This window comes from Equus przewalskii, chromosome 14 (genome assembly GCF_037783145.1).
Source record: "Equus przewalskii isolate Varuska chromosome 14, EquPr2, whole genome shotgun sequence".
NCBI lineage: Eukaryota > Metazoa > Chordata > Mammalia > Perissodactyla > Equidae > Equus > Equus przewalskii.
Window position 1 is genome coordinate 78,178,745 of NC_091844.1, and position 26,378 is coordinate 78,205,122.

General features: G+C 45.8%; 1 long non-coding RNA gene across 1 annotated transcript; it reads left to right on the top strand.

The window, feature by feature from the left end:
* Positions 1–8,770: 8,770 nt before the first annotated feature.
* LOC139075643 (uncharacterized) lies at positions 8,771–23,725 on the top strand. The gene is made up of 2 exons (XR_011526255.1): positions 8,771–8,928; positions 23,477–23,725. It is a non-coding gene; the product is annotated as an uncharacterized lncRNA (long non-coding RNA).
* The last annotated feature ends 2,653 nt before the right edge of the window (positions 23,726–26,378 follow it).

The window sequence follows — 26,378 nt, forward strand, 5'->3', positions numbered from 1 at the left end:
AGGGGCTATTTCAGTAGGTTTGTTTATACAGGTCCATGTTGGCGTTGACTCTGGTCTCCAGTGATGAGACTGTTCTTCTCTTCCTGGTACAGGGAGAGCGTCTTTCTCATGGGAAATTTTAGGACCTGCCTTTAGGTAGAAGAGGGAAGGTTAGAGAGCCCTCCCTAGCTCTGCTGTTTCTCAAGTGCCTTCGGTCAAAATTATCTTATGCCAAAGCCGCGTATTTTGGGGAGGTGTGTTCAAATCCCTTCACTCCACAACTTCCAGCTGCCCTACGGCGCTTTCAAGCTTGACCAGGAGCCTGTCGTCCCCATCACTCATCACAAGGCATCTGCCCTGCACCTGGACTATCTCCCCTGTTGGGCAGCAGCCTGGCCTTTGCTCCTTGTCTGCAGAGCCCATTGAGGGCATTGTGGTGCTCACATCTCCCACAGTATCCCAGCCAGTCCCAGGACAACCCAGGAGGCAGTCGGGGGCTGGAGGAGGAACGCTGGGCTGGGAGTTCAAAGGACCTGTGTTCTAGACTGGCTCTAACCCTCCTGGGCTCTGTGACCAGCAGCATATGATTTCTACCCTCACAATTTCCCTAATGGAACATGGGCGTAATATTACTTACTTTCTACGAGGATGAGTGTCAAGGACTGAGCACAGGACCTGGTGTGCACCAGGCAGTCGTTTCGGCCACACACACAGTAAATGGTGTCTGGATAACGGAGAGAGTGGAATGCGTGGGATATGTTTCGGCAGTGGAGTTAAGTAATGTTTATCTAGGTGACGCGAGCATTGGGAATGTGTATATAAGGGGCATTCATAGTGGAAGATAAAGCAGAAAGGGGTTATTAGGATCAAATCTGGGGAGCTTTGAATGTCAGGGTTACAAATCTGGACTTTATTCTGGAGGTGTGTGACTCAGTTTAACTTCCTTTGCTAATGCTTTTCCAGCGCTCTGCTTCCCAGTCAAGACCGTGGTACTCTGCTAAAGGTGCCTACAGCCAGGTCCAAGGGTCTCAGGAATTTCCTCCTGCTCTGTCTCCCACTCCTGGCCCTTCCAGCTTCTGCTGGGGTTTTACCAGTTCCTGTCTTCCTTTTTATGCCTACATGATCCTTTAAATGGACTCCCTGTTACATATTCCACCTGGCTTTCCATTTTTGTCACCCTTGAACTGTTCTCTCAGTTCTTAGCAGCAAGGCCAAGGGCATATTGTTCCCTTTCCAAATCCACTCTATCTCCTGGGATCCCAGCACTGAGGGCGCCTCCCTGCCTGGGCACTGGGGAGCCAGTGAAGAATTCTCAAATAGGTAAATAAACCGGTGAGGCCGGGGTGATCACCCTGGTGAATCAGAGGAGAGAATGTCGATCTAGGCACTTAGGAAGAAATTAATCAGCTGTATTGATTGGTGTAGGGAAGGGGGAGGTGGCTTTGGGAATGCACATTGTGTGTGTCACATGTAGCATTTGTAGACTGAAATACCGTAGCCATCGAGCATGGTGGGAGAGGAATGGCTTGTCATCCCAGCCCTCTGGTTACTAGCATCTTAACTGCTGTTGTCCAGGGGTTCACCTGGTCCAGATATCTGAACATCTGGAGACAGAGGTGGACCAGTTTTTGTAGGGCCTGAAGTTTATGCAATTTGGGGGGTCTTTTTTAAGAAAAAAAATATAAAATTACAAGCAAAAATATTAGGCACAAAAGTGAATATTTATTCTGAATGAGAAAAGAAATCATAGTAAATTACAAATCTTAAAACTATAACAAGCATCTCAAAATCCATAAAAATTACATAATATGTTCATTAATTAATTCTCCTCCGACCTGCATAATGCCTGTGATGGTTAATTTTATGTGTCAGTTTGATTGGGGTACGAGATGCCCAGATTAAACATTATCTCTAGGTGTGTCTGTGAGGGTGTTTCCAGATAAGATTACTATTTGAATACACGGACTGAGGAAAGCAGATCCATCTCCCATGCGAAGGTGGGCCTCATCTAATCCGTTGAGGGCCCGAATAGAACAAAAAGGTGGAGGAAGGAGAAATTTGCTTTCTGTTTGAGCGGGGACATCTGTCTCCTCCTGCCCTTTATTGGGACTTATGCCATTGGACCTCTGGTTCTCAGGACTACAGCACTGCCTTTCCTGGGTCTCCAGCTTGCAGAAAGCAGACTGTGGGACTTCTCAGCCTCCACAAATGTATGAGCCAATTCCTTATAATAAATACTATCTACATCTTATTGGTTCTGTTTCTCTGGAGAACTCTGACTAATACAATACCCTTTTCTTATATTCTTTTTCTGCATCTTATTTGATAGCCTTTTCATATATCAATGATTGTGTAATATTTTCTATAGAGAAAACAGATAATTTCCTGTAGTATAATTGATCAAACTTTGTGTTATATTATTGCTGGTTTAGAGAAGTTTTTTCAGCTTCTTTACAACTCAATTATAGAAGTCTTGCAAATTTTTAGTATTGTGGTCAAATTTGGGAAAATCTGACTTCTTTCACATCTGAACTATTGTAGATGTATTTCCTACTGGTATTACTACGACAGGTTTGTGCCCCATAAACGGAGGAATTCTGATGAATTTTATTTCATGTAATTTCTATCAAAAAAAGAGAAAAAGTATATGGTATGTTTATAATTGTGTATGCTGCATTATCTAGAATATTCTGGATGGGAAAATTTTGTTTAGGCATCAGTGAATGTCTGCTTACAATTTTGCACACATGCTCATTGGGAGAATTTCCCACAGACTAACTTCTGGCTCTGTATATTTCAAACCTTGTTTCTACTCCATGACTCACATACTTGTGATGGTGGACATACAGAAGTGTGATACAACCTCTGGCATTTTGATGTCGCAACTCGGGGTAAATTGGCCCAAAGAGGGTACCTGGAAGAATGCCCACACTCGGATGGCTAGCAATGACTTGATATATCCACTAGGGACTCCAAACCACGTGACAGTCTATTAAACCCAAATGTATCCTTAATGGAATACCATCTAACACAAGGAAAATGTGATGGAGGGGAAGTCGACGTGAAAAAAAGATGGCAGTCTTAACTGATTGGAATGGAATTATGTTCATTTTGAGAATGTTACCACAACATATGACCACACTTTCCTGGAAGCCTTCCCAAGGCCTTGGGGGAGGTGTGACAAAACAGAGACCCCACATTTACGCTTCATGGTATGTCTCCCTCTGCCTAGAGGGCTTCTTCAACTCAGAACTTTGTAAAAATGACCAGGAATGTCTTAGCGATGCTCTTGAATGAGATCGGTTTGAAGTCTGATCCTGTTAGTAATTAATTTATAATCCCACCTGAATTTTGCTGGAAACCTTTAAGAAAGTGAGGCTAATAGAAGGGACCACTGGTCAGAAAGTCTACAGCTAATTTTCTCACCACTGTGTTCTCAGCCCAGAGCCTGCCCCATCATGGGCACTTTGTGGATATTTGTTGAATGAATGCATTTGTCCCTGCGAGGATTCCTCCTGTCCTCCTTTCTTCCACGGCCTCTTCTTCCTCTCCTGAGAGTTCCATGCTGTTCTTGTCCAAGGCCCATCTGGGTTGGGGGGATGTTGCTTTTGGCATAAAGACCTCTCTTCTTACATATTTTTTCACGGGGAACTTTAAATCTATAATTCCATCCATCCTATTGCCGAGAAGGCTCTGCTCTCTCTCCTACATCTGGAGCCAGTTTTTGTTTGTTTGTTTTTACTCAACAGAGAACGGCTTTTCTTTTAGTTTTCTGTGCCATTTCTCTTTTTAAACCTATTTCCCTCCAGCCCGAGGGCTGAGTGATCCACCTGGCTGTCTCTCTGTCCTGCTCATGTTCTGATGAGGGGAGTCATGTTGCTAAATGCCAGCTCCTCTGAGCTGAACAAGTCACTTCCAGATTAGCATCCAAGCTCAAATGGATTCTTTCCCTGGGCAAAAACATATGTGGTGAGATAAAATCTTGACACAGCCCTCTTTGAGCTTTCCTTCTTTACCATCTCCTATACGACCCGGTCTTCTCCTAGTAGACACAGGCACCCAAGTTTTTTGGGAGATTAGGGTTGTCACAGCTATAATGCAAGGAGAAAGAAACCATTATCTATTCCTTTTATTATTTCCAAACAATGCTCTTGCAAATCAAAAGGGAAGTCCTTTTAATTATTTTAAACAAATCTGGAAAGCTAATAGAAGGAGAGACGGACCCCAAATGAAGGTCATTGGGCAGGCGGGTAGAAAGAGTGACGGGTAAAATAACCTACGCGTTCATTGAGAGCTCTCTGTGTGAACTGATCGGTAGGAGCTAACACAGACACACCTGCAGCACAGAGGTGAAGAGGTTTTTGTGGAAGACGAACCTGCATGAGTCTGTGAGGACCTACCTCTTTGACCTTGAGAAAACTACTTGAACTTTTCCTCAATTTTGTTTAAATTGTGGAATATAACAAACACAAATAGAAAAAAAAAATCTACCAGCATATAGCAAAATAAATACATTTAGAGTGAACACCTGTGTAGCCATCACCAAGGTTAAGAACTAGAACATTGGCAGCACTTCAGGACCCCCCAGAGTGTTCCCTCCCTGGGCACACTCCCTTCCCTGTCTCCTAAAAGTAACCACTGCTCTGAATTCATGGTAAACAGGTCCTTGTTTCTTCACAGCTTTACCACCCAGGTACGTGTCTCTACAATGTGGTTTGGTTTTGCCTGGTTTTGAACGTTACATTAATGGGCTCAAATTAAACATGCACTGTCTTCTCTCACTGGCTGGGCTACTGCCTTTAGCTTGATTTCATCAATTTTCATTGTTACACAGCAGTGCATTACATGAGTTAGTACCCACTATTTATCCGTTCTACTGTTTATGGATGTTTTTGTTGTTCCCAGACTTTTTACTACAAACAATGGACAAATGTACAACGACACACATCCATCCTTATAGTGTCATACAGAGTATTTCCCTCTGCGCTCTGCCTGTCCATCCCTCGCTCCCCAAACCCCTGGCAACCACTGGTTTTTTTTACTGTCTCCATTGTTTTGCTTTTTCCAGAGTGTCATAGAGTTGGAATCCTACAGTTGGCAGCCTTTCAGGTTGACTTCTTTCATTTTGAAATATGCATTAAAGTTTACTCTATGTCTTGTCGCGGCTTGATAACTCTTTTTTCTTTTTCAGTGCTGAGTAATATTCCATTGTATATTTGGAGCACAGTTTGTTTATCCGTTTACCTATTGAAGGACATCTTGGTTACTTCCAACAATTGTGAGCAAAGCTGCTGTCAATATTTGCGCATAGGTTTTTGCGTGGTAGGTCGATTTTTTACATTTAAAGAGCCATTCATTACTTTACTCTCCACATTCTCATTTTATTATAGGCAACTTGGAGAAGCCAGGGGGCACCACTGCCTGGAAATTTCCTTAGCTGGAATATCAGTTCAGTGGGTACATTTTCTGTTTTACACGTTACTACAGGTGATAATGATGTTAAATGTCACATCCCTGCGTTTGGGAATCTTCTCTCTTCTAGCTTCTGGTAGCACCTTTCTCACATTCCTTCAAGTCTGTGCCAACAGGCTCCTCCTGGCCCTCTGGCTTCCACCAGCATCTGGTCTTGAAGCCAACACAACATCTTTTAGGTTTTTCTTACACCAACACCGGACTCCTGCTATCAAAACCCACTCCAGTTACCAACAGCTTCCTAAAAGACTACTTCACACTCAGTGGCTCAAAACAATGACTTATTTTGCTCGTGACTCTGGAGTCTGGTTGAGGTGGGTGAGGATGGCTCATCTCTGTTCCTATGGCATCAGCTGGGGCATTTCTTACTCCCTGCTAATAGAACTCCAAGCTCAATATGTTAGTCCTTTTCACCCTATCCTTCACGTCTCTTAACCTGTCTTTCTTTGTCTCTGTGCTGTATTCTGGATCATTTCTTTATATTCCACTTTACCAATTTTCCCTATTGTTTCTGGTCTCTATTTAAACCCATCTATTAAGGGTTTTTTTTCCCCACTTTTTCTCCCCAAATCCCCCCAGTACATAGTTGTATATTTTAGTTGTAGGTCCTTCTAGTTGTGGCATGTGGGATGCTACTTCAGCATGGCCTGACGAGAGGTGCCATGTCCACGCCCAGGATCCCAACCAGTGAAACCCCGGGCCACCGCAGCGGAGTGCGCCAACTTAACCACTCCGCTAAGGGGCCGGCCCCTAAGTTTTGAACTTCAGTTTGAACTCCTTTCTTTCAAAAATTTGTCTCAGTGCCATTAAAGTATAATTTGCAAACAGCAAAATGCATCTATTTTAAGTGAACAGTTTGGTGAATTTTGACAAATATATACATCTCTGTAACTATCGCCCCAATGAAAACGTGGAGCATATCCATCACCCCCAAAGGTTCCCTTATTTCCATTGTAGTCACTACCAGCCACCACTTCCCCCTTTCTCCCTCTGCGGGCCGCCTCTGATCTGGCTTCTGTCACTGTTTATTCGTTGTGCCTGCTCTAGAACGTCACATAAACAGTATCATGTAGTATGGACTCTTTCGTGTCTGGCTTCTTTGCTCCTTAATGTAATGATTTTAAGATTCATCCATGTTATTGTACCAGTAGGTGTTCTTTTTCATTGTACGAATACACTGCAGTTCATTTATTCATTTATCTATTGATCGATGTTCGTGGAGTTTTTCCCAGTTTTTTATCATAGCGAGTAAAGCTACTATGAGCAGTGCTCACAAGTCTTTTCTGTGGACAAATCTTTTCATTCCTTTGGGGTAATCACCTAGGAGTAGAATTCCTGAGTCATAGGGAAGTTTACATTTAATTTTACAAGAAAAAGCTGAAGTATTTTCCAAAGTGCTTGTCTCATTTTACGCTCTACCAGCAATAATGACATTTTGTTGCTCCGCACCCTTGCCAATACTTGGTGTTGTAAGTCTTTAAAAACTTTTCTCCCATCCCACACGGTTTGTAGTAGTATCTCATTGCGGTTTTAATTCTCATTTCCTCATGACCAAAGTTGGTGAACATCTTTTTATGTGCTTCTTGGCCATTTGTATATCTTCTTTTTGAAATAGCTAAGTCTTTAGTGTGTTTTCAAATTGGATAGTTTGTCTTATTATTGAGTTGAAAAGTTCCTTATATGTTCTAGATATTAGTCCTTTGTTAGCTGTATTTATTGCAAATATTTTCTCCATGTCCTTTCATTAAAAAAAAAAGCAAGAACCGTGCTTTTAAAATCACTTCACCCTGCTCTGTTTTTCTTTATAGTCGTCCATCAACTGACACATTGAAATATATGTGTTCCTCAATTCTGTCTTCCCTTCTAGAATGTAAATTTCCTGAATGCAGAGTCTTTGTCTCTTTGTTCACTGCTGAATCTTCAGCACCTAGAACACTGTCTGGTACCGAAGAAGTACTGAATCACTATTTCTTTCTTTCTTTCTTTTTTTTTGCTGAGGAAGATTTGTCCTGAGCTAACATCCATGCCTGTCTTCCTGTACTTTTGTATGTGGGCTGTGGCCCCAGCATGGCTGGCGAGTGGTGTAGGTCTGTGACTGGGATACACACCTGCAAACCCCGGGCCGCCGAAGCGTAGTGTGCCAAACTTAAACACTACACCATGGGGCCAGCCCCCGAATAACTATTTCTTCAAGTGGAATGGAGAATGTCCAATCCTGCTTTTCTCAGTGGAATAGTAGAGGCTAACCTGAACATTTATTTTGAGTATATGTACACTTATTTTGTCAATTGATACTCAAAATAAAATGTTGGAATACCTGCCTAGTATAAAAGGATTGGAAAGAATTACCTGGACAGAACCAATGTTAGATTCTTACAGGGTTAAAGAAGAAGCTTCTAGAAAATCATACCCCTTTAGAAAGACCTTAAAAGCTATTGTTTGCAATCACTTTTTTTCCAGCTTGTTGAGCTTTTTAAAAGAGAAGTTGAGACCGTTTCCTCACCGGGAGGTGTACAATGAATGAACAGCCATTATCTGAGCATGCACAGCCTGGAAATTGCAGCCTTGAATAATGACATTCATTGAGAGAAGCTTCTGAGAGTCAGAGAGAGGCTGCCATAAAATGTCTTTATAGGGTTCTCTTGTCTTGACTTAGAATAATTTGATATCAGGATAAAACTCTTAAGTATTAACCCTTTGATCATAATTATATGCTTTTTTTGAAGCTATTGGACAAAGTGCCAGGTATTGTAATACACAAACTGTTAATTTATAAATCAAGCAGTGTCAAAGAATTACGTGGCAGGATATTGTAATTGTTTTTCTAACAGTTTCGCAGAGTGGACCTTGACTGACCCAAGCATGATTTCACCAACTCAGTGAGACCTTGGTAATTGACCTACCCAAACAAGAAATCCACTTACCGTGTTCAGGTTCTGTTCTTGATCTGGTAGGGTTTGTTTAACTTGGCACTCAAGAGCCGGGTTTAGTCTACAGATTGAGTTATGTACAGATTTGCTAAATGTATTAATATATCTGTATATTTACACACACATATAAAATATGCCAACTTTAGAATAACATAAATGTATAATTGTGAAATGATTCTAGTGTTAGTTAAGTACTGATCCCAAAAAGTAGAGCCTGTGCAAAGTCCTTACTCAGATCTAGTAAGATTCCTGTGCTAGATTGCTGTCTGCAGGAATGGCGCCCCCTGGAGCCTATAATGTGAATGGTGCTCAATCTAGTTCCGCAACTTGGCAGCCCTGGGGTTCCTCTCTCTCTTTCATCATTTTTTGACCAACAGTTTGCCAGTCAGTGTCAGTGCTGACAAGTTCCCTGTGGAGTGCTCTCAGACTCTCCATCAGAAAATGCTCAAAGATCAATCTTTAAAGAGCGGATGTGCTTTACCCACACCACGGAGCACGGTAGCTTTTTTCCTACTCCCTTGGCTGTGGATATTCTAAGGACCTCAAGGTACGTGAGGACTGTGAAAGTCCAGTTGGACTTTGCATCATGGCTTCTATGCAGGCTGTTCTGCAATTGCCTGAGGTTCTAAGTGGGAAAAAGCATCTTCCAGACTGCATCCTATCTGGAAGATAGCTCTCCAGTTTTTAGTTGCCATTGCATACTGGTTGTTTCCAATATTTTACTATGGAAGTAAGATTTCTGGCCATTGGCCATAGTTTTTAGCTATTACAGCTATTTAGGAGGTGAGTTATATTTATAAAGCAAGTTAATTTATAAACCAGACCTTCTTCTCTTACTGTTGTACCTTTAGCACCTAGCACAGTGCTTGGCACAAACTCAGTTAATATATTAGTTTAACTGAATTAAAATCGAAATTCTGTAAGCTAGGTAATTAAATAGGTTGTGGCTTATTTGTGTTGGTTTTGCATTAGAAACAATAGATTAAATCGAAATGCTGGATAATTTCTCTTTTCTGGGTTGATTAAAAAAACTAAACAAACACAATTGATGAGTTTGCATTTAATAGAGATCTCTAGGAAATTGGTTTATGTCTTGTCTTAAAGATTTTCTTTCTGACCAGTATGGCTGTTAGATATTAGAAGAGTTCTCTAAATTGTGGAAATCAACTTCTTTGGAAAATCTTCAGGCCAGAAGAGACAATTAATGTTCTCTGAGTGATTGAGGTATTGTCTTAAAATGGTATCAGGGTGAAATTTTTTATTAATAACTAATAAAATAGCTTATTAATAATTGATTTGAATGGCATTTTCAGTTTGACATATGTCATCATATAAAGTATATCATTTGAGCCACACAGCAGTCTCAAAACTGTGTGATGGATTCTCATTCCCATTTTGAAGACGTGTAAAACGGAGGCTCAAAAAGACAAAGTGATTGGTTCAGATTTACCCAGTTGGCAAGTGTTCTAATTTTAAAGCAATATTCTCTCCACTATACCCCGTCATCCATTTTAATGCCATGAATGAAAATAGAATGATTCCTATTAGCAGCCTGTTGATTAATATTTCAGGTGTTGTCCTAGGTGTTTGGGGGCTAGGGGCACAAAGTAGATTAGACCTCCTTCAAGGACTGCAGCATCCCTGGGGGACACTGATGGTAGAAAGCCGGTTATGGTGCCATGTGATATGTGCCCGGTGGAAGTACGCACAGTTGCTGTGTGGACAAGGACACAGTGTTCAGGAGCCTCTCAAGAGCAGGGCCATGCCACACTTCTCTTCTGATCTCCCCAGAGCCTTAAGCACACATTGGGTGCTCAGAAAATATTTATTGGATAGATTGATGGCTATATTGATATACAAAAGAATGAGTGGGGTGACTCCTCGATCCCAAGGTAGGTAGAAATTTTGCAGCACATTCTTGGTAGAGGAAGTATTTAGGTCCCTGTGCTATTTGAGGTCACCTATTTTATGAAGCAGCCACATTGGTTAAAGAGATGTCTGTGTTTACAAGGACAATGAGAGGTGGTTTCTTCGTACATCATTTTGCGGTTATTGGAGCCCAATACGTGATCTGAGCCCTGTCCATTTTACTGGGGAGATGCTGTTCCCTGGGGAAATGAAGAGTCCACTTCCATGAGAAAAAAACACTGGAGGTTATTTTTTTTCTCTCTTTTTTCCCCCATGGCCTTGAAATTCCACTACCTTTCTGTTCATATCAAGTGCTGCTCTTGAGAGAGATCTCCATTTCCGAGTGATTCGTTGAGAACATTGAGTGCCAGACCACATGCTAATTAAGGCTTGTCACATACCATAATGGCACCTTAGTAATACACCAATTAACAGTTACTTTAATTACACCACTTACATGAAATTAATGAAGAGCCTAGCTGATGAGAAATAAGAACCTGTACATTTGAGCAACGCAGAACGTTCATCAAGTTTCTGATGAAACAGCCTTTGAGAAATCTGTTCCTCCCCATTGCCTAGTTAAAAAATATTTTCAGGGGGTGGGGGAATGGCTTTTTGTAAAATGAGCTGGCAACAAATGGAGAAAAAGCATTCATTCTTGCTGTGGGAAGGGCTGAGCACACAGCCTTTAATGTCTGAGAGATTGGGTTCAAATCCTACATCTGCCCTTTCTAACTGTGCTCTCAGTAAACTAGGAGTAGAAGGGAATTTCCTCAACCTGACAAAGTATATCTACAAAACACCTACAGCTCATGCTATACTTAATGGTGAAAGACTGGATGCTTTTCCTCTAAAATCAGAAACGAGACAAGGATGTCTCCTCTCATCACTTCTGTTCATCGTCGTACATTGTAGTTTATAGCCAGTGCAATGAGGAAAGAGAAGAAAAAGTCATCCAATTGGAAAGGAAGAAGTAAAACTTTATTTGCAGATGACGTGATCACCTATATGGAAAAGCCGAGGAAATTCACAAAAAAGCTACTAGAAATAATAAGCAAAGTTGCAGGATATAAGATCAATATACAAAAGTCCATTGCATTTCTATATATCTAAGCAAATTTTTAGCCGCTCTGGGTCAGTTTTCTTATCTGTAAAATGGCAACAAATTTATACACTTTATAGAATTACTCTGAAGGTTAAGAAAATGTACGTTCCTAAGACAAGGTTCAATAAATGTTGCTTTATTCTCGTTTTTAGAGCATACCAGATGGAGCCCTCAGTGGGCCTAGCATGGTATCTTCCTCGACAAGCATGAAAGAATAAATGATGCAAAAGGGAAAAGTCACTCCACCCTGGAGTATCATCCAGGGGACCCTCTAAAGCTGGAAATCATGCAGATGGAGCAATTGTTAAGAGAGGTTCTAATCCTATAGCCCAAGCTACCCAAATCTGTTCTCTCTCTCTCATCTCTACCTCCTCCCCTACCCATCCATTCCTGTTTCCTTAGCTCATGCCTGGACTTTTACAACAACCTCCTAAACAGTCTTCCTACTTTGGATCTGACCCCTCTTAAATCCAATCTTTCCATGGCAGCCTGAGTGATGTCTTTAAAATGCAAATCTGATCACCTCATTGTGCTATTTAAACCCTCTTGTGGTTCCCTATTGAACTCAGAGTTAAGCCCAAGCTTCTTAGCCTGGCTTCTGCACAGACACACTAGACACTTTTTAGACTGAACCACTTACAATTTTCCCAAAACACTAAGCATTTTCTTGCTTCCCAGCCTCCTTCAATTTCTTTCTGCTTCCCAAAATTCCTCCAACTTTCCTCTCCACACCTGTCCAGTCCACTCCAACCGTTGCCCAAGAATCTGCTACTTAGGCATCCTTCTAGCCCAATACAAGGTCATCTTGTCTCTGAAGTCTCTTTACACTGCTCTAGGCTGAATGAATGCTAACTCCCCGCTACATCCTTCTATCATGGCACTTATCACATTCTATTGTAATCTTCTATTTACCTGTCTTTGAGCTCTTTAGGACAAGGCCACACCCTATTTGCCTCTGTGTCTCCTGTACGCAGCAGAGGGCTCTGTAAATATTTGCTGAAGATATTTGGAATCCTTCTCTGCTTCCTGACAAGCTCCTTTCGCTCCACCCAGGCCTGACAAATCCTATCTGCTCCTTTCTGCTATGATAACTGTCATTCCTTCCATTTTATCCTATCTCCAAGATTGCTGGCCCAGCGGGAATCCAGCCTCTTTCAGAGGCCCTTCCCAGGATTTTCTCTTCACTGGGTTATTGGTGCCAATTCTGCTGTCTGGGTAGTCCAGGATGGCTTCCTGGTTTCAATCTTTGCTTTGCCTTCTTCTAGCATCGTGTTTTCCAGCCTTGTCTTAGGTGAAAAATCACCCAGGCACACAGATTCCTGGGCCCCTCCCTTGCAGATGCTGGTTCCCCAGGTCTGAGTTGAACCCAGGAATGGAGACAAGCCCTGGATAATTCTTGTCATCAGTCAGGCTTGGGAAATGCTGGTGCCCTTTGGTCTGGGGAGGTCCACTAGTCAGTCCTGAAAAGCAGGGGACTCGTGCATGTGATCCTTCTTTTTTCTCCAGGACTTGCCCTGGCTCTGTTTTCCAAGCATCAGGTGACTCAGATTTCTCCATTTCTGAAATGAGTAAGAGTTCAGTGCTCACAATCTCCACGCTTCTTCTATATCTGGCTGCTCCAGGGGTCTCAGAAATATGGTAAGAGGAGGAACTGACTCCACCTTGGGAGACAGGGGCTCAAAGGGAAGCCCCTCTCATCCCAAATGCCACCAGGAAGATAAACAGAGGTGAATATTGAAGGGAAACACACACACAAACACACACACACACAGAGAAATGAGGAAACACTAGCCTGACTTCTTTTCAAAACATAATGCTAGAAGTTAAGGGACTAGCATAAGTATGAACATATGGGTCAATGAAACAGCAGAATTAGATTGAAACCAGCTCTAGAATCATAAGAATGTAACGTATGCTGCAGTAGGCCTCACAAAGAGGGAGGATCATTCAGTAAATTATGCAGGACAATCTGAAAGCTGTGAAAAAAGAAAACACCCAAAACTTTAGACTCTCATTTCATGTCATACCCCAAAATAAATTTCGGATGGGCTAAAGAATTAAATATAAAAACACAGAACCATAAGAAATCTAGAACATATAAATAACTTCACATTCTGAATGGGGAGACCACCTAAACGTAATGGAAGAAATCATGAGGAGAAAGAGCAGTCAGTTTGAATACATAAAATGTGCATTTAAAAAGACCAACTTTTCTTTTTTTGGTAGCTTGGCCCTGAGCTAACATCTGTTGCCCATCTTTTTTTTTTTTCCTTCTTCTCCCCAAAGCCCCCCAGTACATAGTTGTATATTCTAGCTGTAGGTCCTTCAGGTTGTGCTGTGTGGGACGCCACTTCAGCATGGCTTGATGAGTGGTACCAGGTCCACACCCAGGATCCGAACCAGTGAAACTCTGGGCAGCCGAAGAGGAGCGTGCAAACCCAACCACTAGGCCGTGGGGCTGACCCCTCAAAAATGACCAATATTAAAAGACAAAAAAAGAGAGGAAAAAACCTGTAACCAGTGTAACAAAAGGTTAATATCTAATATACAAAGAGATTATACAATTGCATAAAAAAACACTAAGATCTTGACTTTTTAAAAACCTGCAAAATGGACTTCATCGGGCAGAGGACAAAGAAGTAGCTAAAAACACTTTATGATGTTCAAGCTCCTAGAAATCAAATGCCAAGTAAAACTATGGCATGATTTTCACCAATCAAATTCTCAAAGGTTTTAGAAGGTGATAATAGACTTTTTCATATATGGTTTGTTGGTGGAAATGTAACTTGGTGGAATGAAATTTGGGAGTAAGTACTGAGAGCTTGAAAAATAATTGCAAGAAAATAGGCTAAAATTGTATGGGACATCTCTGGCTAGTGTGATTTAATTTTTCATGCCCATCCTTTCTTTTATTTTGGAAATTATCTATAATAAGCGTGTATTAACTTTATAATTAGGAAAAAGTCTTGTTTTGTTAAAAACCTTAAGTATATATATGTAGATAGATACATATATATATATTCTATATATATCTTTGACCCAATAATTTCACTTCAAGAAATATATCTGAAGGAAATAATCCAAAATAAGAAAACAAGATTGATGAAAAAATATGATCAGCGCAATGCTATTTACAACAGTCAGAAGATGTGCAAAATAAGGTAAATTAGGCTCTATCCATTTGGTGGCATATTATACATAATTAAAATTAGGTTAAGGAAGAGTTTACAACCACAAGGGAATGTGCTTATTCTGTTTCTGTTTGTTCAAGGAGAGTTTGCTGTTAGCGTGCTAGGGCAGCTGTAACCGAGTGCCGCAAACGGGCTGCTTCGGCAACAGACATTTATCTTCTCCCAGTCGTGGAGGCTGCAAGTCTGAGGTCAAAGTGTTGGCAAGGTTGGCTCCTTCTGAGGGCCCTGAGGGAGAACATTCTCCAGGCCTCTCTCCTGGCTGCAGTGGCTGCTGGCAATTCTTGATGCTCATCGGTTTGTAGCAGCATAATTTCAGTCTCCACGTGGCGTTCTCTCTGTGTGCGTGTGTGAGTGTGACCAAATTTCCCCTTTTTATAAGGACACCAGCCATGTTGGATTGGGGGGCTCACCCTACTCCAGTATGATTTCCTCCTAACTTGATCATCTTCAAAGGCCCTATTTCGAAATAAGGTCACGTTCACAGGTCCTAGGGTTAGGACTTCGACACCTTTTGGGGTTAAGGGGACACAATTCAACCCATCCCATACTGTGATATGACATATAAGAGAAAATTAGGATGTAAAGTGGTATGTGTAAGATCATAACCTTGTTTTAAGACTGCTCATGGAAAAATGACTGGAAAGCAATACATCAAAATGTCAACAGAGGTCATTCTGGGGAGGAGAATTATGAGTGATTTTCATCCTTTTTTCCTCCGTCTCTTCCCCATTTTCTATGCTGAGACGCATCAGTGATCTTCCTCCCCACACAAGCCTTGCCTGCCCTTCCACACACCAAGAAGGCTTGTCCTTCTGTTCTAAGTTACAGTGGCAATCACCATCTTTTCTCTCAGCTCCAAGTCCACTGCTAGAATCAGCTCCATGGTCCTGGGGAGGGGACTCTGCAAACCCCAGTTCTGCATCGCCAGCTGGCTCCCTCTACGGGTCTGCCAGTAGGGCCGTGCGGGGTGTCCTTCTCCACCCTGGCACCACAGGGCCTTCCCACAGCAGCAGCCAAATGCAGTGTCTCATTTTTCTACTTCTTGCAGCCCTGTCTCAATTTGCCGTCCCGTTCAGAGACCCCAGCACCTGCCAAGCAGAGCCCTCTTCTCAGAGGTCTTGTCCTAGCTCCCTTGGCCTCCTCCTTCAGCTCAGAGACCCCAGCGTCAGCAAATAGCTGTCCCCACCAGAAGCCTGGGGTTCATTCAGCTCTGTGGGTCCTCTCCTCTAAACTTCAACATTTACACATCCAAAACTCTTCCCTTTGTTGCAGCAGCTTCTCATACTGTTACCTCTGTGATAACTCAGAGTTGTCTTTTTATCCTTCCAGTCACCTCATTAACAGCTTTATACCTAGTTATCAATTCTTTATATTAAATTCTCTGTGTTGGAATCATTGCTGTGGTTTCTGTCTCTTGATTGGACCCTGACTGATGTAGCTTGTCTCAACTCAACCAGAAATGCGCCACCTAGCTGCTAGGAATGTCCAGAAGGCTGAGACCACTCACCCCTCCACCCCCCATAACTTCAGGATTTTGTAGCTAAACCTCATTTTCTTTTAACAAAAATAAGTATCTTACTCTTCTTGCTCTCAAACTTCCTCTCTCCCTTTTCCTGCATCCCTCCATCCCTCCCTATCTCCCTCCATCCCTCAGCGTTTTCTTTCTCTCTCTTCTCTCTCATCTCTGCTCTACTCATCCAAACAGAGAAAGAATAAAACACCTTTTGAAAGCTTGGGGACATCCCCCCTTAACTTCACAAGGAGTGCCACCCTCGGCTTTTTCTACTTCTAGCAGGAAATAATGACACAGAAGAGAAGAAATTATTTCTGGCCTCAGGACCTTGGGCCACAGTCACACCTGGTAGAGCCTGCTAACCTCTCCTGGGCCCCAGTGGGCATCGGTGCCATGTTCTCACTGGCGGAGAAGACTCCTCCATTTCTCACGCCCACCACTGCTCCTGGGAGAGGAGGACTCACAGAGGCCCCTTCAAGACTTTGCTGAGTCCTCCCTTTCAGGCTCCTTCAGGTGCTGCCCCTCCATGTATCGGTGGGAAGGGCCAACCCCAGTGGTCTGTGGCCTTTGCATGAATCTGGCATTAAGTGATTCAAGAATTGTTACCTGTTCTCTTTAGGTCAAATCAGGGCTCCTCAGTTTGGGCTTCCAGCTTTAGAAGCCATCCTCACTCTAGAAAACCACGTGATCTCCATGAAAAGGCATTTTTATGGTACGCTTAAAGCCCTTCTCCCCAAGGTCAATTCCTCGGGGGCTCTGGTGGCCTGGATTCAGTGACCTCCCTGGAGCATCTCTCACTCCCTTTCTGCAAGTGTTCCTTCCCCTCCACAACTTTGCGCATGCTGTTCCCTCTCCCTTTAACACGCTCCCCTTTACTTGCAAACTCCTACTCTACCTTAAGGCCTCTGAGAAATGGCCCTCAATGGTTAGTTACTGGGTTTGGTGCCCTCTGCTGTGCTCCCATGGACAGCTGGGACCCCCCGAGTTCTCTCTGTCACTGCCTTTTTCACAGGTTGTTGCTAATCATCCCCATCTGCCACCAGGCTGTGGTCTGTTCTTAGGGCAAGGATGAGAGACCAAGAACAGGGCCTGGCACAGTGAATATAGGTTTGACCAATGCTGGCCTTTGCAGTAGATCAATCAGTGCTCACCACACGTGACACTGTCCTCTCTTTCGAGCAGCTTTCCGTCCTCTCTGGGAGGAGGGACTCTCCAGGTGACCCAGGACACCTGCAGCTGGGCAGCCAGGTGGGACGCCCTCCCTCTGGGCGCAGCAGTGTTCCAGGGACAGGGGTCTGGCATCACAGCCGAGCTGATCTCTCCCCCTAGTGAGGTCTGTTCCCTCCACTGCGAGATGGTGCCCAAGGCTCCCAGACACGCTGTTTTGTTGTAAACGCCTCAGGATCCGGAGCATTTTATAGCAGGACAACTGTTGGATAATAATCGTCCAGGCTGCGCTGGGGGAGCTCGCTGCGTGTCGGATGTGGCCGCTCCTCCTGCCCGGGCTGGCCGGCTGCCACCGCCCCATTTCCTCTCTCACTTGCTTGCTCGGGTGAAAAACAACAGCAAATGCTTTCTGGCTGAGAATGCTCATCTCTGTCCTCCGTCTCTCTCCTCGTCCATCCTGAGCCTCGGGTTTTCCAGAAGAGAGACTTCTCCAGGGGAACTGAAAGACTGTGCTAACCACCCCTGGCACCTGCTCCCCCTTGCACACCTGGCAGCATCCTGATTGCCCTTGGAAGCCAGGCTCAGCGCTGCCTCCCGTCCTGGACACTAACTCTCCATGAGGCACTCCCCTTAGCAGGATTAGGGCCTCTGGCTTGCGTGTTTCGTAGCCCTGGTACAAACCTCTCTCAGAGCCCTGGGCTCACCGTCCTGCAGTCATTGGCTCTCCTGTCTGCATCCTGAATGAATTGTGAGCGTCTTTCACACAACTCTGCATCTCTTGCACTACGTACATGCCCTGTATGCAAAAATCTCCTACTCAGTGCTGATGACTGTTATGTGATGTCTAGAAAGGTGCCATTGCAGGTCAGGCAGGAAGCTGATTCTGAGTCAGAGATTACTGTGCAGGAGACTTACCGGGGAGTGAAGGAAGCAGGACTGGGCAGAGGGAGAAATCAAGCTGGGATGCAATCCCAACAGGTTCCCAGCCTACACTCCGGGAGCTTTGGAGCCGAGCCGGGCCTGCTGAGTTGCTCCAGACAGGGGTGAGGGCCCGGGCCTTGGTTCCCACCCCTCCTTGAGCAGTCATGGGGTGACGACTGCTCTGGGAAGGGGATGTGACCCCAGCAGTGGATGTGGGTGGGCTGTCCACACAGAGCTATCAGCCCTCAACACTCTCGGCAGCCTGAAGGTGGTCTGGGGGCCCCACCAGCCCACGGTGCCCACTTCAGGGCCTCTGCTCAGCATCTAGCCCATGTTTCTTATAGCATGAGCTGTAGACTCCTGGGCATCATATACCCTCCCTGCTGGGGCCCAGGATTGTCACCAGCGACCTGGGTGATTTTGATATACCCTAAAGTTTAAAATAACTCTTCTGGATCTGTTCCCAAACTCTTTCCCAGCTAAAAGTTTATAAGAGGAGAAACTGAGGCTGCAAAGGGGACGTGGCTTATCTGAGGTCATAAAACAAATTGGTGGAAGGATCCAGATAAACTCTAGGTGTCCTGTAACGTAGGTGAGGATGTTTGGAAAGGCCCCAAAGAGCATGGGATGAGAAAGGGGAGTAGGTGTGCTCCGGCAGCCGTGCTCCAGCATCATCCAGAGCAGGGGGCAGCAGCTTCCTGAAGAAGCCGCTCCCAGATCCTGGGACTGACACAGCAGCACTTGTGATAAGCCCAGGTCAGAGGCATCTCACCTAATCCTGCCCCAGGGACCCCAAGGACCCCCACCAGGGAAGAAAAGGCCTTGGTTTACATGTGAGATCCTCCTAGGAGCCATTGGAGATGTTGCAGGCCAGGAGGCCCATGTGAGTTTGACCCTGCCCCCCTGGTCAGTGGGTGGAGGGTCTTCTCATTATCAGGAGTGAGGGGTGGGGCGGGGGCTCCATTCCAAAGGACAAATGGTTACTGTCTATCGGTGCTGACAACACGGAGTCACTATCCCAAGCACCCAACTTGTACTAACTCATTTAATCCTCCAGGACCCCAGGGAGGGAAGTGCTATTGTTACCTGCCTTTTACAGGTGAGAAAGCGCTGTCACAGGGAGGGAGCCAAGAAACCGCTGTGGCTCAGCTGAGCCATGCCGCGCATGTCCGTATTTTACATATATTTTCTCAGGAGATGCTATTATTCCATTTTACAGACGGAGGCTCAGAAATAACCAGGAATGTCTTGAGACAATTGAAAATGAAGAGACAGATATTATGGCGGGATGGGGGATGGCACTACGCACCTGCAAATATAGGCAGCTGGAACGAGGAGTGCGGTGTATTCAAAGATGAGCGAGCAGAGTGGAGGGAAGGGCGGGGCCAGGTTCAAGGAAGGCGGAGACCCTTGGGGAGGGCATGAGTACCCAGCTAGAGATCTTGGGCTCATCCTTGAGCGACAGAGCCCCTGAGAGGTGCTCCAGCAAGGACACTACTTTCAGCTGAGGGAGGAGGGCGTGGCAGAGGCTGGGAGGGTGGGGTGGGGTGGGACAGGCAGGGCGCAGGCAGGGCGCAGGCAGGGCGCAGGCAGGGGGCAGCCTTCCCTCTGTGTCGCCAGCCCTCTGCTGATCCGATCTGCACGTGACTCTTCCCGTGGAAAACAGAGGCTGCTTCCTGCAGATTTAATTCAATGTCAGCTGCAAAGCTCTATTAACTAAATTGGCCATCAACTCGCGTGTCTGTTCCACATAATGGGGTTTTGTACAAAATGAGTTTTTTACTGCGTTAAAAAGTGTCATGTTTGAATCAAAACTTATTCCAACGTTCAGGCTAATGAAAGCCTCAAGTGAGAGTTGATCAATGGATCCTGAGGTGTTTCCATGGAAACAGGAGGAGGAAGGCAGGTCTGATCCGAAGCCAAGAGCACCAAGGTGATGCTCTGGGGTGCCCATCGGTGGGACCCTCGATCAGCTCCACTGAGGGGCAGACACCTGAAGTGAGAGCCAGCGTTGGGGGGTCGTGGGGATAGATGGGAGAGAGCAGAGCTTCCTCGGCCTGCCTGGGAGCTGGAGCCTCCAGCCCTGAGTCTGGCACACTTGCTGTGGCAGCCAAACCTGTATCTAAGGATTCACTTTTGCATATTTACTGGGCCTTTGATGCCTCCACTCCCGGGGTCTCCCAGACCAGCCACTCACCATGCACTGGTCTTGCTGCTGCAGCCCTGACCAGCCCTGAGGACCCTGGAGGCCAGGTAGCCCAAGCTGGGGTCAGGCCTTAACATGGGTGCCACAGCGCACCTCAGGGGAATCACTCTCCCTCTCTGACCACGGGTTCCTTGTCTCTAAGATAGTGATTGGAGCAAAGCTGCTGTATTTGGGGCTGGGAGATCTGAATTCCAATCGCCCCTTGACCTCTGATGTGAGGCTGATCATTTAACCTCTGAGAGGTAGTTTCTCCATCCATAAATCTGGGAGTTATGTCTTGGGTCCCTCTGGGAAGATGTCATAGGAGCAGATATCTGGCAGCCCATGGACCAGCCACACAGACAGCTAGATGTCAGGGTGACCCCCTCTGAGCTGGCAAAAAGGAGGAACCATGTGGCGGGTGGTCCTGCCTGGGGCCCCTTCTTGTCTCACAGAGGCCACAGACTAACATGGAGCCCTTCCACAGGCTCATTCCTCATCTTGTGTCATCCTTACAGCCCTCTGACAGGGATCACTGTCCTCATACACGTGAGGCCACACACTAGGGAAGCTGAGCGCTTTTCCATGGTTCTGCCACTGTGACTTGACGTGGCTGGGACTAGACCCACTGCTGTCATGTGATGTGTTAGACTCCAACCCAGGACTCTCCCTCCTCCTGTGTTCTCTCAGCTCGCTCAGCCCACGATGGCTGTTGGCCCGGCATCTGTCCCTAAGCCCAAGCTTCTGAGCTGGCCTGTGAGGGCTGCTGCAAGGCCTGGCCACCAGCCACACGTCCACCCAATTTCCCCACATCACCAATTTCCCCACATCACCATATGGCCGAGGGGTCTGTTTTGCTAGGGGACGGCGGGGCCAGTGAATGGCCCATTCTGTGCCAGGGACCAGGGCCTGATTCAATTTAAACCTGCCTGTCCGGGACCTGCCTGGAGGAATAAAGACTGCACTCTCTGAGAGACGTAGGCAGGCCGCAGCCAGAGACCCTGTAATCAGGTTTGCTGAGGCTGGCCTCAGCCTCGGCCCGGCGCTGTGCCCCATAATCACTAGCCTCTGAGGGGTCAGTATGGTGGCACGCCTGCCCTGTGGCTTCACAAGGCTCCTCTTTCCCCCTTAATTGAATCAGGCTCCAGCCTGGCATTCCCTCGGCCTGAAGTCATCTCCGTGGGGAGGGGAGCCAGGCATAAGGCATGAAGAGCTCGAGGCAGAGATGGCCAGAAGGGACCCAAGAAATCACACATAGCTCATCCTCCACAGACACAGGGGTTGAGGCCTGAGAGGGGTGGGCTTGCCCTTGCAATGGCCACGGGGTGGGGGTGGGGGTTCTTGCAGAGTGGGGACAGAAGGCTCAGGACCCCAGGATCCACACAGACAAGGAATTCTTTTTCCCCATTCTGCTGTAAAAAATCTGAAGGTTGAAATGAGGACGAACAGATCCCAGCTACCCGCCCCACCGATGAACTCACAGCACAGATGACCTTCCAGTCATAATAATGAGAAAAAAGCAGACACTAAAGAGTACACAACCTGAGCCCATCAGTTTAAGGATCAAAAGTGAGAACGAATGATCGTTCTAGAAGTCAGATGCAGTTACCCTCGAGGGGAGGCAGTGACTGGGAAACGGCAAATGGGGGCTCTCTGGGGAACTGGGAGGTCTCGTTTCTTGAACTGGTCCACAAGTGTTTATTTTGTCAAAAGTGATGGAGTCATACACTTAGGGTTTGTCTATCTTTCTGTATGTGTGTTACACTCCAATAAAAAGGCTTGGAAAATCTGAAAGCTGGGAGAGACTGTATTTTTATGGAAATATTTACTGAATATCTGCCCTGTTCTGGCCCTATGCTTGGGGCTCAGAGAAAAAAGGCACAGTCTCCAAGTGGAAGGAGCTTACGGTCATGGTCGGTAGCTAGATGGTGCAGTGTAATCAGCGTTCTATGGAGGGGCATGCACAGTGCTGAAAGCACAGGGAGCACCCAGCCTGCGAGGGCAGGAAACTCCTGAAGAGCAAGGATGGACCTCCGTCCTTGAAGCTCTTAGAGGAGTAAAGAAGGACGAAAGGGTGCCCAGTCCAGGGAACAGCATGTCCAAGTTCCAGAGACAGGGCAGCACAGGGCGCACTCCAGGGAGCCATGCCGGATGGGATTACATGTCAGTGAAATAGACTGGACTGGGAACTTCGGCAGGAGGCAGGGTAAGCAAGGGTCACACAGGCCAGTGTTGCCTAAACCTGGATATGCCCTGGAGTCACCCAGAGAGCTTCATGGGTTCCATCCAGAGCTCAGAAATCAGAATCTCTGAGGATATTAGAACAAAAACAAAGACCTCCCCAGGGGAGCCATTGATGAAGTTTTAGCAGGAGAGGCAATTGATGAAGACTATCTTTTTAAAGAGGTGGTCTAATCCCTGTTTAAGACCAGTTAGGGGAAAGTGTGGGAGACTAGTCCAGGTGAGAAATTCTGGTGGCCTGACCTAACGCAGGGTGACTGGGATGGACAAGAAGTGGTGAGGTTCTAGAGATACAGGAGGGAAGACTTGAAAGGACTTTTTAATGGGCTGGAGGGTGGCAAGGACAATGCCCAGGTTTCTCATTCAGGTTGCTGGGGAGGTGGTGGGACCACCCACTGAGACAAGGAATCCTAGAGGAGCAGATGTGAGAGTAAGATGTTGAGTTTGGAGAGTCTGTAGAAGGAACATCAGTAGTGGTGGGACCTGGGCAGCAGAATGTGTGACAACAGCAATCTGGAGAGAGTGTTTTGGGAGTGACTTGCATACAGATGGTAGACAGCATCTCCCCAGTAACATTGCCTCTTAGGAAGAGTGTGTAATGTGTGACACGTGTACACCCCTCCAGAGTGTGTGGGTTTGGGTTAGAACTTAAAGAAAGTGTTAGGAGAGTGGTCGGCCAGCTCCATGGGGGTTGAGACCTTATCTCACCAGGAGACAAGAGTTGAAATAACTCATGAAAAAGTTCCTGGCACTGAATTCATGGCAATTCTCATCATCATTCTGCTCTTCAACGAAGACTCAACAGCGGCTGCAGGCCCCTTTATTATCTGTCCACCTAACGAAGTCATTTCTTGGCTTTTCCAGGCAGATGTGGTCTTTCACCCTCACCCAGGAAATCTTAGAACTGTCCAAGGTGTTCTCTCTCAGGAAGGAGCTTGAAGCTGGAGAAAAATCTGTCTGATGGAGCTTGTCATCATCTTCAGTACCGGAATCAGCTCGCAGTCTATTCCACTCAACTTCAACACAACTGGAAATCTGTTAGCACTGACTCTCTGTGGTCCTCCAACCTCAACCACACATCTGAGATGGATTAAATAAATGCCATGTGCCAACTCTATGCGTGACACTTGGGGGTTCCAGGGAATCCCAGGAGTTTAGACATCATCTATTCCATCACCCGTTCTACCTGGGGAAACTAAGCCCCAGAGACAAAGTTTCTTTCCCAAGATCAGAGAGTGAGCTGGAAGCATTCTGTTGCCAAGCTCAGGAGGCCAATCCATCCTGTCATCAAATATGTAAATGGAACCAGAGTCAAAGTCCAGAGTTCACCAGCTAATGCCCTTTGCCTGCCTTTTGCGTGACTGATTCTCTTACTCTCCAGACTCACCTGCACTGGTACGCTGTGCAGTGTGCGGGAGACTCAGGGCTATGCCAGCTGTGAAGTCCACCCCTCATTCTTTTCTTTATTATCTGCCCCTTCCTCCCCATTTCTCTCCATCTCTGCACTGATTTTAGTTGTAGGTGGGTGAAAAAGTGCTTTCCCCTGACGGTGCTCACAACCCGGGGTTGTGAAGGGTGGATAGACGAGTGGGAATCTGTTCAATTCAGAGATCAGCACAAGGCCCTGAGTGGCAGGCTCCCGCAGGGCACTGGCTGGGGAAGGGGAGCTGGGAGTCTCCCAGCCTGCTCAGTGTGTGGTAGGGGTCCAAAGCATTGGTAACATGCTCACTACTAACATCAAGAGGCTGGGTGATGGCAGATATTTATTACTCCCATCTGCCCAGATGTGGTTTCATCCATCCTCTAATTTTCTTTTCATTTTTTAAATTGGGGCATAATTTATAAACAGTAAAACCTACTTTTTTTTTGTATACACTTCTGTGAGTTTTGACAAATGCATGGAGTCATAAAACCACCATGGCAATCAAGATAACAGAACAGTTTCATCACCCTCAAATTCCCCTGTACCCTTTTGTAGTCGACCCCTCTTCCCATCTCCAGCCCCTGACAACCACTTATTTGTCTTCTGTTTCTATAGTTTTATCTCTTCCAGAATGTCATATGTTCCATTGTATGGGCGTACCACAGCTTGTTTATCCTTTCACCAGCTGAAGGTCATTGAGGTTGCTTCTAGTACTTGGAGATTATGAATTAAACCCCATATAAGCTCACATACTGGTTGTTATAACAACATGAATATTCAGTTCTCTTAGGTAAGAACTCAAGAATGAAATTACTAGGTCACAGGTGTATTTAGCTTTATAAGAAACTACCCAGTTGTTTTCCAAAGTGGCTGCACCATTTGCACCCCCAGCAACAAATCGTGAGAGCTGCTCCACATTCCTGCCAGCACTTGGGATTCTCAGCTCGGCTTTGTTTTTTCTCTTCTTAGCCATTCTAATAGGTGATAGTATACTATTTAATTTTAATTTGAAACCCTCCATAGGACAGCCAGGCATTATCCTTACCTGCACTTTACAAAGGGGGAAACAGAGGCTCTGCTCAAGCAAGTGGCTCAGCCACAGTCACACTCAGTGACTATCAGAACCGAGATGCCAGCCGAGGGCTTCTGGCTGGTCCTCTGACCAGGGCTCTTTCTGGGTGTCGAGTGAGAAATTTCCCCAGGCCACGGCAAGGACCCCAACAGAAAGAGACAGGAGGAACATGAAGAGGATCAGGGAAGCCAAACCCTGTTTCTTTGGGGCTACTCATGAAAGTCTCCGTTCAAGTGGGAGCTGAGCCCGAGGGTGGAAAGACAAACTGGGGAAAGCATACCAGGCAGAGGGAAAAGCAGGAGGAACAGTGTGCAGGTGAGAAAAGATGAGCCGTGCTGGGGATGCGCTCAGCCAGCAGGGCCCCAGGACAGCTGGCTGAAGAGATCAGCTGGGTCCAGGTGGAGGGGGTGTTTGTGTAGAAGAAAGAGCAGGGAATTGTAACATCCAGATCCCTGGACCAGAGGCACAATTCATAACTGCCCTTTCCTCATCTGTAACATGGAGATAATAATAGTCCCCTCCAGTGTTGTTGAAGAGATCAAAGGATATAAGGTGGAAAACTTTATAACCATGACATGCCACACAGGGATGAGGAATTGTGCTGTGGGCACGGAGCACGCACATCGAAAGCACCCCCTGGTTGGATAAATGAAGGAGGTCTTACATGCCAATTGTCGTAGTCCATTTGGTCTGCTATAACAAAATACACAGACCAGGCAGCTTATGAACAACAGAAATTTGTTTCTTACAATTCTGGACTCTGGAAGTGCACGATCAGGGTGCCAGCACGTTTGGGTGAGGGCCCTGTTCCAGGTCGCAGACTTCTCGTTGCGACCTGCTATTCTCCATGTGAGGATATCACATGGCAGAAGAGGCTGTGGAGATTTCTCAGACTGTTTTTATAAGGGTGCTAATCCCATCATGACCTCAAGAGGCCTCATGATCTAACCACCTCCCAAAGGTCCCGCCTCATAATACCATTACCTTGAGGGTTAGGTTTCAACTTCTGAATTTTGGGGCGACACACAATCAGACCATTGCCCCAGTAAACATCATTCCTAGACAATGAGGAGCAAATCTTCCTTTCCTAATCCATGGACTTATTAGTGCTTATTAGGGAGGGAGCCCATCAAAATGATTCTAAAACCTGAAAAAGACAATGGTCCTTGTTAGTCACTAGTCAGTGTATCTTTGTGGCAGGACCTTGAGCTGGTCTTGGTAGCTGAGGCCACAAGGAGTGGAGGAAGGGGCATAGCCAGACCGTTTTAGGG